This window comes from Scyliorhinus torazame, chromosome 31 (genome assembly GCF_047496885.1).
Source record: "Scyliorhinus torazame isolate Kashiwa2021f chromosome 31, sScyTor2.1, whole genome shotgun sequence".
NCBI classification, from domain to species: Eukaryota; Metazoa; Chordata; class Chondrichthyes; order Carcharhiniformes; family Scyliorhinidae; genus Scyliorhinus; species Scyliorhinus torazame.
The window spans coordinates 17,801,235-17,818,734 of record NC_092737.1 but is presented as its reverse complement, the minus strand read 5'-3'; the positions used below and the strand labels follow the sequence as shown (position 1 = coordinate 17,818,734).

General features: G+C 47.9%; 1 protein-coding gene across 5 annotated transcripts in view; it reads right to left on the bottom strand.

The window, feature by feature from the left end:
* Positions 1–17,500, bottom strand: part of LOC140404728 (GRB10-interacting GYF protein 2-like) — a 140,629-nt gene that overhangs the window by 88,130 nt on the left and 34,999 nt on the right. For 4 of the 5 annotated variants that reach the window (XM_072493409.1, XM_072493411.1, XM_072493413.1 and 1 more), the window contains exon 4: positions 12,537–12,613. The gene's annotated coding sequence lies outside the window, so the exon portion shown is untranslated. Of the gene's footprint in view, positions 1–11,256; positions 11,404–12,536; positions 12,614–17,500 lie in introns of those variants that run through there. The other variant, XM_072493410.1, reaches the window with a different exon arrangement.

The following is a 17,500-nucleotide window of genomic DNA, read 5'->3' as shown; positions in this document are numbered from 1 at the left end:
CCTCGCCAGCTCCACCGTAAAGTCCTGTTATACACGTATACCAGCTCCAGCCCAGTGCACCACCCGCTTCTGCTTGGCCCAGCTCAGGACCTTCTCCTTCACACTGTACCTACGGAAGCACAGAGTCACTACCCTTGGCGGCTCACTCGCCTTTGGTACAGGCCTCCACGACCGATGAGCCCGATCCAGTTCATATCGGGAGTGATTCTCCCCCTCCCCCAATAGTTTCACCAGCATCGCGGCAAAATACTCAGTCGGCCTCGGTCCTTCAACTCCTTCGGGCAGCCCCACAATCCTCAAATTCTGTCGCCTGGATCTGTTTTCCAGGTCTTCCATTTTTCCTCGCAGATCCTTGTTCATGTCCATCTCCTTCCCCATCGAGGCAAGTTGATCACCGTGCTGCAATAACGTCTTGCTCTCGCACCTCCGCCACTGCGCTCACCACCGCCTTCGTCTCCGGGGAAATCGCCTCCTCCACCAGCACACTCAACCTCTCTCATCTCCTTCCTCATTGTCTCCATGTATTTTTTAAACTGCCTTTCGAATTCCGCAGCCATCACCGTAGTTATTTCTTCAGCCCTAAGCAATGCGGCCTCCCCTGGTGCTCCAGCCTCCATTTTCCTTGGTGACCCAGCAGTGACCTTTCCACTCCCCGACGGACCTTCAGCTGTTTTCCTTACGAACGTTCTTTTGCTCACCCTCGACGTTTTTCTTCACTGTGCCTTCACTCTGCTGCCTCTGTGCCTTCTCCCTGCTTTTGCCGCCTCCGTGGACCCTGGGGCCGGGCTTTAAGCCCCGAAAATGCGGTTCCCGAACGGGAGTCCTCCATTGTGCGGCCGCCTCCCGCCCGCCGTCACCGGAAGTCTCTTACTTGCTTATCTTGGTGCCGAGTCCTTGGAGAGAGAATCCTTTGTATTTTTAGGACCAAGCTGAAAATCCTCTGCTCAGCTTAGAGCCCTAGAAGCAACTCCTTTCACAAGACAGGCCTAGCCCCTCCCATTAGCTACACCAGCTGCACTCAAAGCACACAGCATTCTTTTGCCTCTTTGTTACAAGATGTGCCCTGATTCGTTTAGCCAGGCTCCAACGGTTACAACATGAGCTCCATGTGCAAAAAGGCAAGATGGCTTTTTATATGGGGCTGGTTTAGCACCGTGGGCTAAATAGCTGGCTTGTAAAGCAGGCCAGCAGCACGGGTTCAATTCTCGTACCAGCCTCCCCGAACAGGCGCCGGAATGTGGCGACTAGGGGCTTTTCACAGTAACTTCATTTGAAGTCTAGGCTTTAATATTACTGTAAAAATGCAAACTATGAAGGATGACAATTTTTTATATTCATCACACATCTTATCTATCATTGCAACCCTCTATTCCCTTCACCCTCAGAAGCTTGCCCAGTTTCGCCTTAAATGCATCTATACTATTCACTTCAACCACTTTTTGGGAAAATACATTTCTTCTTATTGGAGTTCTTGACGACTATCTCCTACTGATGGCTTTGGGTTATGCTTCTACAAGTGGAAATATTCTCTCTGTACCCACTATCAAAACCTATCATTTTAAATCACAGAAGAGTAGGCATGAAGGACCCACGCAGGTTTATATCAAAAACCCAGAAGGAAAATTACACTCAATCCACCAAAGGCAGAATGAAGTCTTTGAAAAGGAAAATCTGGACGAGTTAAAATCCACGATTATACAGTATTTACAAGCACGTATCGCTCTGCCAGTCAAACAACCAATCAGTAATGGTTAGAAGCCCTGAGAAGGAAACATTCTGGAATCAAAACCAACCCACGCTGAATGGTGCACAAGTGCAAAATAGCATCTTAAAATAGACCCATAGCTGGTGAGCAAACATAACAGAAATGCAGAATTGTTATTGCGCAGGAGGCCCATCGTGTCTGCGCCAGCCCTACGAATGAGCATTATGACATAGTGCCATTGCCCTGCCTTTTGCCCTGCACAGTTTCTATTTATGATGTGGAGATGGCGGCGTTGGACTGAGGTGAGCACAGTAAGAAGTTTTACAACACCAGGTTAAAGTCCAACAGGTTTGTTTCGATGTCACTGGCTTTCGGAGCGCTGCTCCTTCCTCAGGTGAATGAAGAGGTATGTTCCAGAAACATATATAATATATATGTATAGACAGATTCAAAGATGCCAGACAATGCTTGGAATGCGAGCATTAGCAGGTGATTAAATCTTTACAGATCCAGAGATGGAGTAACCCCAGGTAAAAGAGGTGTGAATTGTGTCAAGCCAGGACAGTTGGTAGGATTTCGCAGGCCAGATGGTGGGGGATGAATGTAATGCAACATGAATCCCAGGTCCTGGTTGAGGCCGCACTCATGTGTGCGGAACTTGGCTATAAGTTTCTGCTCGGCGATTCTGCGTTGTCACGCGTCCTGAAGGCCGCCTTGGAGAACGCTTACCCGGAGATCAGAGGCTGAATGCCCTTGACTGCTGAAGTTTCTATTTAAATCATCAAATGTCTTCTTGAATGCCTCGATTGAACCTGCCTCCACCACGCTTGCAGACAGTGCATTCTCGACCCAACCACTCTGAAAATGTTTCGCCCACATCACATTTGCTTCTTTTGCAAAACATTGTAAATATGTGCCCTCTCGTTCTCAAGCCTTCTATGAGCAGGAACAGCTTCTCCTGATCTACTCTGTCCAGCTCCCTCGTGACTTTGAACACCTCAATTAAAATCTCCTCTCAGCCTTCTTCTCTCCGAGGAGAACAGTCCCAACCTCTCCAATCTATCCTAATAGTTGAAATTTCTCATCATTGGAACCATTTTTGTAAACCTCTTCTGCGCTCTGTCCAATGCTTTCACAACCTTCTTAAAGTGAGATGCCCAGAACTGCAGGCAATATTCCAGCTGAGGCCGAACTAGCGTCTTGTACAAGTTCAACATGACCTCCTTTGCTCTTGTACTCTAAGCGCCTATTAATAAAGCCCGGAATATCAAATGCTTTATTAACTGCTCTCTCCACCTCCCCGTAACAGCCTCCCCGAACAGGCGCCGGAATGTGGCGACTCGGGGCTTTTCACAGTAACTTCATTGAAGCCTACTCGTGACAATAAGCGATTTTCATTTCATTTCATTTCACCTGTCCTGTCCCCGTCAATAATCTACACGCAATACACCCAGGTCCCTCTACTCCTGCACTCCTTTAACAATTTTACCCCTTGTATCTATTGTCTTTCCATGTTCGTCCTACCAAAATTAATCTAATACTTTTCCGCATTGGACACCATCTGCCACTTCTCTGCCCACTTCACCAACTTGTCTCCGTCCTTTTGAGGTTCTACACTATCTTCTTCACAAGTTCAATATACTTCCAAGTTCAGTATCATCCGCAAATTTTGAAACTGTCCCTTGCACAACAAGATCCGGATCATTAATAAAAATTAGGAAAAGCAAGGGTCCCAATAACGACCCCGAGGCGGATTGACTTTTAACTTTCCTCCAGCCCAAAACATATCCATCACTCTGTTCCTCATCAATTTTGTATCCAGGCTCCGACTGGTCCTTCTGTCCCGTGAGCTGTGCTCTTACGCACCGCTAGGTTGTGCGGCACTGGATCAAGCGCCTTTTGGAAGTCCATATACACAACATCAACAGCATTATCTTCATCAACCCTCTGCGCTACCTCTTCAGAAATGTGAGCTAAACACTATCTTCCCTTAAGAAATCCATGCAGGCACTTCTAATCCGCCCACATTTTTCCATGGGACTATTAACTCTATCCGGAATAATTGTTTCTAGAAGCTTTCCCACCTAAGTTAAACTGACTGGACTGTAATTGCAACCCATTTTGAACAAGAGTGTAAAATTTGCAATTCTCCAGTCCTCGGAGTAGTGTGGCACGGTGGTTAGTACTGTTGCCTCACAGGGTCAGGAACACAGGTTCACTTCCTGCCTTGGGTGACTGTCTGTGAAAGGTTTGTATGTCCTCCCCATGTCTGCGTGGGTTTCCTCCGGGCGCTCCGATTTCCTTCCACAGTCCAAAGATGTGCAGGTTAGGTGGATTGATCATGCTAAAAAAAAATTGCCCGTGTCCAAAGATGTGCAGGTTAGGTAGGCTTACAGAGATAGGATGGGGTTTGGACCTAGGTTGGGTGCTCTTTCAGACGGTCGGTGCAGACTCAATGGGCTGAATGGCCTTCTTCTGCAGTGTAGGGATTGTATGGGATACCGCCACAGTCCTCCTCTGTCACCATGGCCTGGGTAGTATTTACGTCCTGGGTAATGACGGATGCAAAGTACTCATTTGATGCCTCAGCCAGGCCCCCTGCCTCATGTATACATTTCCCAAATCTTCTCCTTTTAGAACAAAGAACAATACAGCCCTCCAAGCCTGTACCGGTCAGGATACCAACCTTTGCCAAAACCCTCAGCACTTCCTTGTGCCGTATTCCTCTATACCATCCTATCAATGTATTTGTCAAGATGCCTTTTGAACGCCGTTAATGTATCTGCTTCCACAACCTCCCCTGGCAACGCGTTCCAGACACTCACCACCATCTGCGTTAAAAACCTGCCTCGCACATGTCCTCTAAACCTTGCCCCACTGACCTTAAACCTATGCCCACTGGTGACTGACCTCTCCATCCTGGGAAAGAGTGCCTGCCCATCCACTCTATCCATGCCCCTCATAATCTTGTAGACCTCTTATCAGGTCGCCCCTCAACCTCCGTCTTTCCAATGTAAACAGTCTTAGTCCATTCAGCCTCTACACATAGCTAACACCCTCCAGACCAGGCAACATCCTGGTAAACCCCATCGGCACCCTCTCCAAAGCCTCCACATCCTTCCGGTAGTGTGGCGACCAGAATTGTGTGCAATATTCCAAGTGCGGCCTTACCAAGGTTCTATACAACTGTAGTATGACTTGCCAGTTTTTATACTCGATACCCCGTCCAATGAAGGCAAGCATTCCATATGTTTTCTTGACTACCTTGTCCACTTGCGTTGGAACCTTCAAAGATCTGTGGACCCGCACGCCCAGATCTCTCTGACTTTCTATATTCCTAAGAGTTTTGCCATTTACGGTATATTTCCCCTCTATGTTAGACCTACCAAAATGCATTACCTCACATTTGTCCGGATCAAACTCCATTTACCATTTCTCTGCCCAAGTCTCTAACCTATCTATGTCCTGCTATATCTTCTGACAATCCTCAACACTATCTGCTACTCCACCAACCTTGGTGTCATCCGCGAACTTACTAATCAGACCGGCTACATTTTCCTCCAAATGGTTAATGTACACCACAAACAACAGAGACCCAAGCACCGATCTCTGAGAACACCACTAGGGCAGCACGGTAGCACAAGTGGATAGCACTGTGGCTTCACAGCGGCAGGGTCCCAGGTTCGATTCCCCGCTGGGTCACTGTTTGTGCTGAGTCTGCACGTTCTCCCAGTGTCTGCGTAGGTTTCCTCCGGGCGCTCCGGTTTCCTCCCACAGTCCAAAGACCTGCAGGTTAGGTGAATTGACGATGATAAATTGCCCTTAGTGACGAAGAAGGTTAGGAGGGGTTATTGGGTTACGGCGATAGGGTGGAAGTGAGGGCTTAAGTGGGTCTGTGCAGACTCGATGGGCCAAATGGCCTCCTTCTGCACTGTCTGTTCTAGTCACAACCTTCCATTCAGAAAAACACCCTTCTACTGCTATCCTTTGCCTTCTGTGACCGAGCCAGTTCTGTATCCATCTTGCCACCTCACCTTTGATCCCGTGTGACTTCAGCTTTTGTACCAGTCTGCCATGAGGCACCTTGCCAAAGGCTTTACTGAAGTCCACGTAAACAACATCCACCACCCTCCCCTCATCAATCATCTTCAATCATCTTTGTCACCTCCTCAAAAAACTCGATCAAGTTAGTGAGGCACGACCCCCCTTCACAAAACCACGCTGTCTATCGCTAATGAGTCCATTTGTTTCCAAATGGGTATGAATCCTGTCCCTGAGAATTCTCTCCAATAATTTACCTACTACTGACGAGAGGCTTACCGGCCTATAGTTTCCAGGATTATCCCTGCTACCTTTTTTAAACAGTGGTACCACATTAGCTGTTCTCCAGTCCTCTGGGATCTCACCTGTAGCCAACAAAGATGTCAGCCAAGGCCCCAGCAATTTTCTCCCTTGCTTCCCTCAGTATTCTGGGATAAATCCCATCCGGCCCAGGTGACTTATCTACCTTAATATCTTTTAAAAGACCCAATACGTCCTCCTTTTCGATGTTAACATGATTCAGACTGTCCACAAACCCTACCCTTGAATCATCCTCCACAAAGTCCCTTTCTTAACACTGATCAGTGAACACTGATGCAAAGTACTCATTTAGTACCTCGGCCATTTCCTCTGGCTCAACACATAGATTCCCCCCACTGTCCTTAAGTGGTCTCATCCTTTCCCTAGCCACCCTCTTGCTTTTTACATATGAATAAAAAGCATTGGGATTCACCTCAATCCGACTTGCCAAGGACCTTTCATGAACTCTCCTCGCCCTCCTAATTTCCCCGCTTAAGTACCTTCCTACATTCTTTATACTCAAGGGTTTTGACTGTCCCCACCCTTCCAGACCGTACAAAAGTCTTCTTTTACTTTTTGACGAGGTTCACAATATCCTTTGTTATCCAAGGCTCCCTAAACTTTCGATACTTATCCTTCGCTCTCTCAGGAACGTGACTTTCCTGAATCCGAATCAACTGACACTTGAAAAACTCGCACATGTCTGATGTTGATTTACTATCCAACAGCCGCACCCAATCCAAATTCCGCAATTCCTGTCTAATGTTATCGTAATTTGCCTTTCCCCAGTTTAGTACCTTAACGCGAGGGTTACCCTCATCCCTGTCCAAAAGTGCCCTAAAACCTACAGAATTGTGGTCACTACTCCAAAAATATTCCCCAACTGAAACCTCAACCACCTGTCCAGGCTCATTCCCCAATACCAGATCCAGTACTGCCCCTTCCCAAGTTGGACTATCTACATATTGCACCAAGGCGGCTTCCTGGATACACCTTACAAACTCTGCCCCATCCAAACCCCTAGCGAGTCCCAGTCCTTATAGGGGAAATTAAAATCCCCGACCTGTTACTTTTGCACCTATACAAAATCTCTCCACCTATCTGATCCTCTAACTCTTGCTGGCAGTTGGGTGGCCTGTAATAAACGCCCAACATTGCAATTGCCCCCTTACTGTTCCTGAGCTCTACCCAGATTGCCTCATTGTTTGAGCCCTCCAAGGTGTCCTTCTGCAGTACAGCCATAATATTCTCCTTCACCAATAATGCTACTCCCCCCCACCCCTTTTTCATCCTCCTCTTGGGGGCTGGTTTAGCACAGTGGGCTAAACAGCTGGCTTGTAATGCAGAACAAGGCCAGCAGCGCGGGTTCAATTCCTGTACTGGCATCCCCGAACAGGCGCCGGAATGTGGTGACTAGGGGCTTTTCACAGTAACTTCATCGAAGCCTACTTGTGACAATAAGTGATTATTATTATCTATCTCTCCTGAAGCATCTATATCCTCCAACGTTCAGCTGCCAATCCTGCCCTTCATTTAACCATGTTTCAGTGATAGCCACAACATCGTAATTCCAAGTACTAATAAGTGCTCTATGTTCATCTGCCTTACCCGTTATACTTCTGGCGCTGAAACAAATACACTTCCCACCACTGTGTTTGAGCAGACAGGGTGATGTTGTTCTCTTATTTTTGTGCTCTGTCCCCCCTTCAGTTTTTACACCTTTGAAGCTTGCGCTCTGGTTCCCACCCCCTGCCAAACTAGTTTAAATCCTCCCGAGTGACTCTAGCAAACCTCCCAGCCAGGATATCGGTGCCCCTCCAGTTTAGATGCAACCTGCCCTTCTTGTACAGGTCACACCTGCACCGGAAGAGATCCCAGTGGTCCAGTAATCTGCAACCTCCCTCCTACACCACCAGTTTAATCACGTATTTAGCGGCATTATCCTCCTATTTCTAGCCTCACTGGCACGTGGCACAGGGAGTAATGCTGAGATTACAACTCCAGAGGTCCTGCTTTTTAGCTTATTGCCTAACTCCCTGAACTCCTTCGGCAGACCACATCACTCTTCCTGCCTACGTCGTTAGTGCCAATGTGTACTATAACCTCTGGTTGTTCACATTCCCCCTTCAGGATGTCCTGTGTCCGTTCAGAGACATCCTTGATCCTGGCACCAGGGAAGCAACATACCATCCTCTCTTTCCCGTCCACAGAAGCACCTATCTGTGCCCCCTGCTATAGAGTCCCCTATAACTATCCCTTTACTATTATGTGCCTATAGAAGACTTTGGGATTCCTTTTTAAGCCGCCTGCCAATCTTTTCTCAATCTCTCTTTGCTTCTTCACCTCCCCTCTGAACCTTCTGCAATCAGTTTGCTTCTCAATTGTATTTTCTACCTGATACCTGTCATAAGCACACGCTTTCTTCTGTGTGTTAATTTCGATCTCCCTGTTCATCCAGGGAGTTCTCGATTGGTTTGCCCTATCTTTCCCTTTTGAGGGAACATGCTGCGACTGTGCCCAATTCATTTCTTCCTTGAAGATAGCCCATTGTTCTGCCACAGTTTTTCCCAACAACCTTTGGCACCAGTCTATCAGGCCCAGCTCCGTTCTTGCCCCATCGAAGTCAGCTCTCCCCTAGTTAATCACTCTTAACCTGGATCTCCCCGTGTCCATTTCCACCATCAACGTTCATTGTTTAGTTCATAGAATTTACAGTGCAGAAGGAGGCCATTCAGCCCATCGAGTCTGCACCAGCCCTTGAAAAGAGCACCCTACTTAAGCCCACACCTCCACCCTATCCCCGTAATCCCACCTAATCTTTTTGGACACCAAGGGCAATTTAGCATGGCCAATCCACCTAACCTGCACATCTTTGGACTGTGGGAGGAAACCGGAGCACCCGGAGGAAACCCACGCAGACACGGAGAGAACGTGCAGACTCCGCACAGACAGTGACCCACGCCGGGTAAACCTGATGAGATTACCGCCTCCGAAATGTTGCCCTACTGAGATTGGCCCACCTGGTTTCCAAGGACCAGGTCCAGCAGTGCCTCCTTTCTTGTTGGATTAGGCGCACACTGCTGTAGGAAATTCTCCAGAACGCACTCTAGAAACCCTTGCCCTCCCTGCCTACTAAACAACCACTATTCCAGTCAATATTTGGGTCCCCCATTATAACTACTCTGCAACGTTTGCACTTCTCTGTAATTTGCCTACAGATTTGTTCCTCCACATCCTTCCCACGTGTTGGTGGCCTATAGGCGACACTGAGTAATGTACTTGCACGTTTTTGTTCCTTAGCTCCAGCCAACTAGATTCTGTCCTTAAACCCCCTGAGACAACAAGCCAGAAAGATGGTGAGATTCAGTACTTGGTCTGCTATTTCACTATGAACCAAGCTTTCAGTCTTGGCTACAACAGAACAAGACCCTCTCTAGAGTTGCTGTGCAACGTGAAGCAATGCAATAGTGCAGTAATACAGTGGTCATGATGCTGATGCAGTAGACCAGATACCTGGACCAATAATCTGAAATCCTGCAGTCAAAATAAATCCCACCAAGTGCGCTGGGGAATTTAAATTCAGTTAACTAAATAAATATGAGTGGTGCGGGAGAGGCCCAGCCAATCATGTGCATAAGTTCTGGTTCTGCCTGAAGTTGAGGAGGTTTTGGGGGTCCTTCTTCAGCACCATGTCGTCAATCTTACATGTGGACTTGGAGCCCAATCACCTGGGGTCCATATTCAGGGTGCCGGACTTGCCAGAGTTGCAGACGGGTGCGGGGGCAGATGTGCCAGCCTTTGCCTCGTTGATCGCTTGCAGGCGAGTCCGACAGTGTGGACGTCGGCTTCTGCGCCCTCTGCCTCGGTGTGCCTGGGGGATTTAATGGAGTTCCTGTGTTTGGAAAAGGTGAAATTTGCCTTCAGGGCGACGAGTGAGGGGTTCCACAAGACATAGGGTCTGTTTACGTTACATTTTGGAGAGCTAGTTGTCACTAACGGGTAAGGGGGGGGGGGGTTTGTAGGGTTGCTTCGGTGTTATTTCAGTTGGAAATGTTGTGTAGTCCACGGCGCTGAGGACCCGGATTCGATCCCGGCCCACTGGCCTTGTGGAGTTTGTAAATTCTCCCCGTGTCTGCCCACAACCCAAAGATGTGCAGGGTAGGTGGATTGGTCAGGCTAAATTGCCCCTTATTTGGGAAAAAAAGTGGGTACTCTAAAGTTTCAAAAAATGTTTTTTTAAAGGAAATGTTGTGTTGTGAGATTGTTTAAATTTGAATTAAAATATTTCCAAAAATAGGGCAGCACGGTGGCGCAGTAGTTAGCACTGCTGCCTCACGGCGCAGAGGTCCCAGGTTCGATTCCAGCTCTGGATCACGGTCTGTGTGGAGTTTGCACATTCTCCCCGTGTTTGCGCGGGTTTCGCCCCCACAACACAAAGATGCACAAGTGGCTTCACAGCGCCAGAGTCCCAGGTTCGATTCCCCGCTGGGTCACTGTTTGTGCAGAGTCTGCACCTTCTCCCCGTGTCTGCGTGGGTTTCCCCCGGGTGCTCCGGTTTCCTCCCACAGTCCAAAGACGTGCAGGTGAGGTGGATTGGCCGTGATAAAAGGTTAGATGGGGTTTTTGGGTTATGGGGATAGGGTGAAAATGAGGGCTTAAGTGAGTCGGTGTAGACTCGATGGGCCGAATGGCCTCCTTCTGCACTGTATTTTCTATGTGCAGGGTAGGTGGATTGGCCACACTAAATTGCCCCTTAATTGGAAAAAATGAATTGGGTATTCAAAAGTTTCAACTCCCCAGTTAAAAGTGGAGCTAAAAGTAATCCTGCATGACTTTACGCAGACAACAGGCATGCTTTTGAAGCTTTACAAAGTTTGGGGACAGCCCCCAGAATCCCTTTTTAAAATAGCAAGAAATGGAGGCCGAGGTGACGTCAGCAGATACTGTGCAATCTGTTCGCTGTGTAAAATTACCCGAGCCTGGCACACAGCCGCAGACCTTTGTTTGCCACATTTAATAAGGGCATAATCAAAAGGCATAACTGGCTAACCAACTTAGTACAATGTATACAACTTTCTATTGCAACCAGATTACTGATTGTATGGAAGGGGGCCAAAAAAACATCAGCAACTCCTCTTTTTTTTTTACACACAAAGGATTGACATTTGGCCATTGAAACGGGCCCACTGTTCACCCGCAATGTGGCTTACCACTGTCAGCAATCCTGTCAACCAGCGAGTAACTGAGAAATTCAAAGTGGGCTCTCTGCTGGGTCAGCTGAGCTCATCACCGGCACCAGGTTTTGGGCTGGGGAAGAGGCGGTGGGCACATATTCTTTGCCCAAACGGAACACCAGCTGCAGCTTTCTCTCCGAGAAGCAGACAAACTTGACATATGAAACGGCCACTTGCCGCTGTAGTGCACAAGGGGTGGAATCAAATCAATTAAGTTACACACAGCTTTACGAGAACAAAAATCCTTTACTGCCGGCTGACAAACTTGCACTAAATTTGCACCGAACAAGAAGCAGGGGGTGAAGATTAAGTTTGCGATCTTAACTCACTTTCCCAAACTGGGTTTGCACCAAACTCGGAGCCCTGCGAGTGAAGACATAGTGACGGCGCAGTCAACTGACCCAGAATAAAGTCTCAATAGGCTGGGGCACTGTGAAGCTGTGAGACGGTCGAGGGACAATGCCGACAGATACTTCACACGCCCATTCCCCTTGCACAGCACCGCAAGGACCCACAGGAATTTAAAAATAAGCCATTCAGCCCAATGACACTGTCCCATCACATTTTTCATGACATGCAGCACATCAAAACTTCTCTGCATTCCCTGCTGACCCATTTGAGTTGGAATGAGTGTCCCCCTTCTTCGTGTTTTCCCAATCTGCCCTGCTAATTCTCTCACACGCAAAAGCTGACGTGACGAATCTTTGGAATCGCACTGGCCAGCCATGCCAAAATAAAGTGCTTTGCATACTTCCTCCCACTGGTCAATATTCTGGATACGCGGGTTGGTGTGAAGAATACAGCTGCCCCCTTTCCCCAAAACGGGAGAAGCACGGCTGCCACCTCCAGACAAAGACCATTTCCTAAAGCTTCAGTGTAATGCCTGGCTGAAGCTTACAAGGAGAAATAAAGTAGCTTTGAAGGATATCACCATAGCAGCTCCCACCACATTAACCTTGGGCATCCCCACAATTTGCTCAGTAAGTCAACACCGTGCTCTCCTATAAATAACTTGAGCAGTGGGAAAAGGAGGAGAGTTAAACCGCACGGCCACTGCGACCCGCAATTGGAGAAGGGCGGCACCAAGAAACGTAGCACTATGCTGGGAGGAGATGGGGCAGATTTGAAAATGTTTAAACTAAATTTGAAGGTTTCCTTTCAGGCAAATCTGCAGTTGAAGAAATCCTTCAGGCGGGATAGGATAATATCAATTAGCTCTCTCCTTCCAAGAGGGACAACGTAAAAGTTGTACTCACAGTTTTGTCCAGTAGCTCAGCTGGTTACAAGGTCACCTAGGATGGCAGTAGGGACACTACAATTGGTCTCAGCACCTCTAGGTGGGAGAAAAGAGAAAAGGAGAATTGGCAACACGACAGCAACGTTTGCAGATTGAAAAGATACAATGAAAGTCTCGTAAAGCGACGTTCACAATCGTCAGATTTCTCTGAGCACTTGATACGTAATGAAGTAATTTTCATGTTATAATGTAGGAAACGCAGCAACCAATTTGCACACAGATAGATCCCACAAGCAGCAGGGAGATAATGACCAGACAATTTCCCTTTTTCTGATGTAGATTAAGAAATAGATACTCCCATACTTTTCTTCAAAATAATGCAACAGGATTTTTTTTATATGGGGGGGCAGCCGGGGCCTCAGTTTAAGGCCCAATTCGAAAGACGTGCAGTACACCTACAGCCTAGATTCTTGTGCTAAAGTCCTGGACTGTGATTCCGAGGCAAAAGCGTGAACGACAAGAAAATGACTGTGCGCAGTTAATGGAACGTGGAGAAACGGGGGAGGGCGGGAGGGGGTGGAAGAGAGATCTGAGGGGAACACAATTATAAACAGTCCCGATAAGGTAAATCAGGAGAAAAGCCAAGGATAGGAAACACAGCTAAGCTATAAAACTTGAAGAGATTAGCGGGCACAAATACTTTGAAGCTACATCTTCAAAAGTGGGAGAGCAATGATAAGAGCCCTGTTTTATAAACAGGTTCATTGAGCAACAAAAGCAAAGAGATAACGCAACGCCTGTGCAAGTCATTAGCTCGAGTATCATGGCCTGTGTTGGCTGCCTTTAGATAGCAGCAAGACAGTTATAGCATAGGAAAGAAATTTACTGGGATAATAGCAGAGATGTGGGGCTTTAATCACCAGGAGTTGAGAAACCGGAGGTCTCTACACGAGCCAAAGGACCGAGGAATCAGAATTGGGTGCTCAAAACAGTGAGTGGCTTTGAAAAAGCAAAACCAGGATAAACTATTCCTCAAAATGCACAAGTTTGGTAACCAGAAGGCAAAACGTATGCTGGAAGAGTGGAGTCTCTCTAAATATGAAGATTGACTGCACCAACAGAAAATGGTGGAAGCAGAACGCAAAGTATCATTTAAAAATATATATTAAATGAATATCTTACAAGTTGAAAAGAGGCGGCATGGTGTTGAAGTGGTTAGCACTGCTGCCTCACGGCGCCGAGGACCCGGGTTCGAGCCCGGCCCCAGGTCACTGTCCGTGTGGAGTTTGCACATACCCCCCCCGTGTTTGCGTGGGCCTCGCCCCCCACAACCCAAAGGTGTGCAGGGTAGGTGGATCAACCACACTAAGTTGCCCCTTCATTGGGGGAAAAAAGAACTGGGTACTCTTAATTTTTTTATTTTTTTTTAAACTTGAAAAGTGAATGGATCACTCTTTCAGAAAAATAGTATGAACGAAAGGGACCAAACGTTAAAGAAACTGAGATCACTCAGTAACAAACCACCCAAACCGAGATTCTCTGCGAAATATTTCCTGATTTTAAGCAAGCATAGGGTCGGGCTAGGGCAGCACAGTGGTTAGCACTGCTGCCTACACCGCTGAGGACCCGGGTCACTGTGTGTGTGTGTGGAGTTCGCACATTCTCCCCGTATCTGCGTGGGTTTCACCCCCACAACCCAAAGATGTGCAGGTTAAGTGGATAGGCCGCGCTAAATTGCCCCTTAATTTGGAAAGAAATAATAACTGGGTATTCAAAATATATTTTTAAAAGCATAGGGTCGGGTTGGAGTGTGATGCTCCGTTAGCCGAATAGCCCACCGACACAACTGTGGCGAGTTGTCACTCAGGCACGATACTGGAATGGGAATTATAACCCTGTGAGCAGGGATGGGGAGTCAGAACAGGAGCTTGCTGCCAGCTGCCTGGAACTGACTCGGTTAGAGATCATTCCATTTCAGTGCTGGCTGAGGACCAACCACACCAACCATTCTCCAAAGATAAAAATACACATGGGCCGTCGTCATTTCCCGATGAACCAACGTGCACAGCTTTATGTCCATCAACTTTGAAGTAATCTGTTCTCAGCCCATGAAAAAGCATCCTTGGCACAACTGCTTCCCATCCTCAACTTACCAGTAGATATTGTAAAATAAAGACACTCGACTGATTACAAACCCTGTGTGTTCGGTAGTTACAACCTGCTTAAACACCCTGATTGATAGCCTCTTGATAAAATTAACTGCAACCCCGTCATGTCCAGGCACCCACTGTTGTCTCGATTGCATTCCAAAGGAGGTCATGCTGGGTCAGCAACAGAATGCTTGCGTGAATAACTAGCTGAGTTGATCCAGTTCCTCGTTGCTGGAGATCTCTCGGCCAGGAACCCCGCAGATTTCAGCCCCAGCCTATAGCGCATTAACTGACCGCTATTCGCCTGGGCCAGGATTCCAGCAGGGGGTAAGGGCACCAACATGAGGGAAAAGCTTACTTGACTTTCTTTTCACCCCACCAGCCCCCGTATGCAAAGCATAATCCTCCGTCATTTTCGCCAACTCCAGCGTGATGCCACCACCAAACACATCTTCCCTTCACTCCGTGTCAGCATTCCGCAGAGACCGCTCCCTCCTGGGCTCAACAGCTGGTTTACATAGAACATACAGTGTAGAAGGAGGCCATTCAGCCCATCGAGTCTGCACCAACACACTTAAGCCCTCACTTCCACCCTATCCCCGTAACCCAATAACCCCTCCTAACCTTTTTTGGTCACTGAGGGCAATTTAGCATGGCCAATCCACCTAACCTGCACGTCTTTGGATTGTGGGAGGAAACCGAAGCAACTGGAGGAAACCCACGCAGACACGGGGAGAACGCGCAAAACTCCGCACAGTGATCCAGTGGAGAATCAAACCTGGGACCCTGGCGCTGTGAAGCCACAGTGCTATCCACTTGTGCTACCGTGCTGCCCCTGGTTTGTAATGCAGAACAAGGCCAGCAGCGCAGGTTCAATTCCCTCATCAGCTTTCCCCAACAGGCGCTGGAATGTGGCGACTAGGGGCTTTTCACAGTAGCTTCAGATTGGTGACAATAAATGATTATTACTATTAGTCCACTCCTCCACCATACCCAACACCTCTCCCATCACCCATGGCACCTTCTCATGCAATTGCAGAAGGTGTAACACCTGCCCCTTTACCTCTTCCATGCTTAACATTCCAGACCCAAAACACTCATTCCAGGTGAAGCAGCATTTCACTTGCACATCTTTCAATCGGGTCTATTGCATTCGCTGTTCCCAATGTGGTCGCCTCTATGTCTGAGAGCCCAAACGCAGGCGGGGCGATGGCTTTGCTGAGCATCTTCGGTCTGTGCGCAGTCAGGACCCCGACCTTCCCGTTGCTTGCCATTTTAACACAAGACCCTGCTCCCATACCCACATGTCTGTCCTTGGCCTGCTACAATGTTCCAGTGAAGCTCAACGCAAACTAGAGGAACAACATCTCACCTTCCGGTTAGGCACGCTACAGCCTTCCGGTCTCAACATCGAATTCAACAACTTCAGATGATTAGCTCTGCCCCACCTCGACCCCTTTGTTTTCATCCCATTTCATTTTAACTGTCTTATATCATTTATTTCTTTATTGTCTCAGTTTGTATATATTTCCCCCCCCACTTTCCTTACCTTTTCTCTCCTTTGCTTCCCCTTCCTCTCCCCCCACATCGACATCTGTCACTGTTTACCCTCTGATGTTAGTTTCTCTGCTGTTTTGCCTTTCACACTTTTTGTTCTCTCTGGGGACTGCCATGAGCACTCTGTCTCCTTGGTTTCTTTGGCTATGACTCATCTTCCATTCTCTCACTCCACAGTATAAATATTCCCCACTTTCTCGGTCTGTAAGCTTTGACAAAAGGTCACCTGGACTCGAAACATTAGCTCTTTTCTCTCCCTACAGATGCTCCCAGACCTGCTGAGATTTTGCAGCATTTTCTCTTTTGTTTTATTCTCACCAATCTACCTGTCGCAATTGCGTCTGTCCATGACAGCATTGGTAGGAGCGACCACCACAAGTCCCGTCTTCATATTCAGATCCCCTCCATAGTGTCGTGTGGCAGTACCACCGTGCTAAATGGGACAAACAGATCTAGCAACTCAAAACTGGGCATCCATGAAGCACTATGAGCCAACAGAAGCAGAATTGTATAGAACCACAATCTGCAACCTCATGGCCCAGCACATCCCCCACTCTACCATTATCATGGGTTAGGTGGATTGGCCATGTCCATGTGGGGCTGGTTTAGCACACTGGGCTAAACAGCTGGCTTGTAATGCAGAACAAGCAGCAGTGCGGTTTCAATTCCAGCACCGGCCTCCCCGAACAGGCGCCGGAATGTGGCGACTAGGGGCTTTTCACAGTAACTTCATTGAAGCCTACTTGTGACAATAAGCGACTATTATTATTATTATGTCCAAAAAGGATTAGGTGGGGTTATGGGGATAGGGTAGAGGTGTGGGCATAAGTGGGGTGCTCTTTCCAAGGATCGATGGGCCGAATGGCCTCCTTCGGCACTGTAAATTCTATGGTGCACCCTGGTTCAATGACGAGTGCAGGAGGGCATTCCAGCAGCTGCACCAGGCATACTGAATAATGAGGTGTCAAGCTGGTGAAGCCACAGCACACAGGACTACTTGCGTGCCAAACAGCAAAAGCAGCACACGATAGACAGAGCCCAGCAATTTCACAACCAACGGATCAGATCTCAGCTCCACAGTGCTACCACATTCAGTCGTGAATGGTGGACAATTCAACTAATCGAGTTGGCTTCACAAGCATCTTCATCTTCAATGATGGGAGAGCCCAGCATAGGAATGCAATAGACAAGGCTGATCGTTTGCAACGATCTTCAGCCAGAAATGCCGAGTGGATGATCCATCTCGGACTGCTCCCGAGGTCCTCAGCGGCATCGA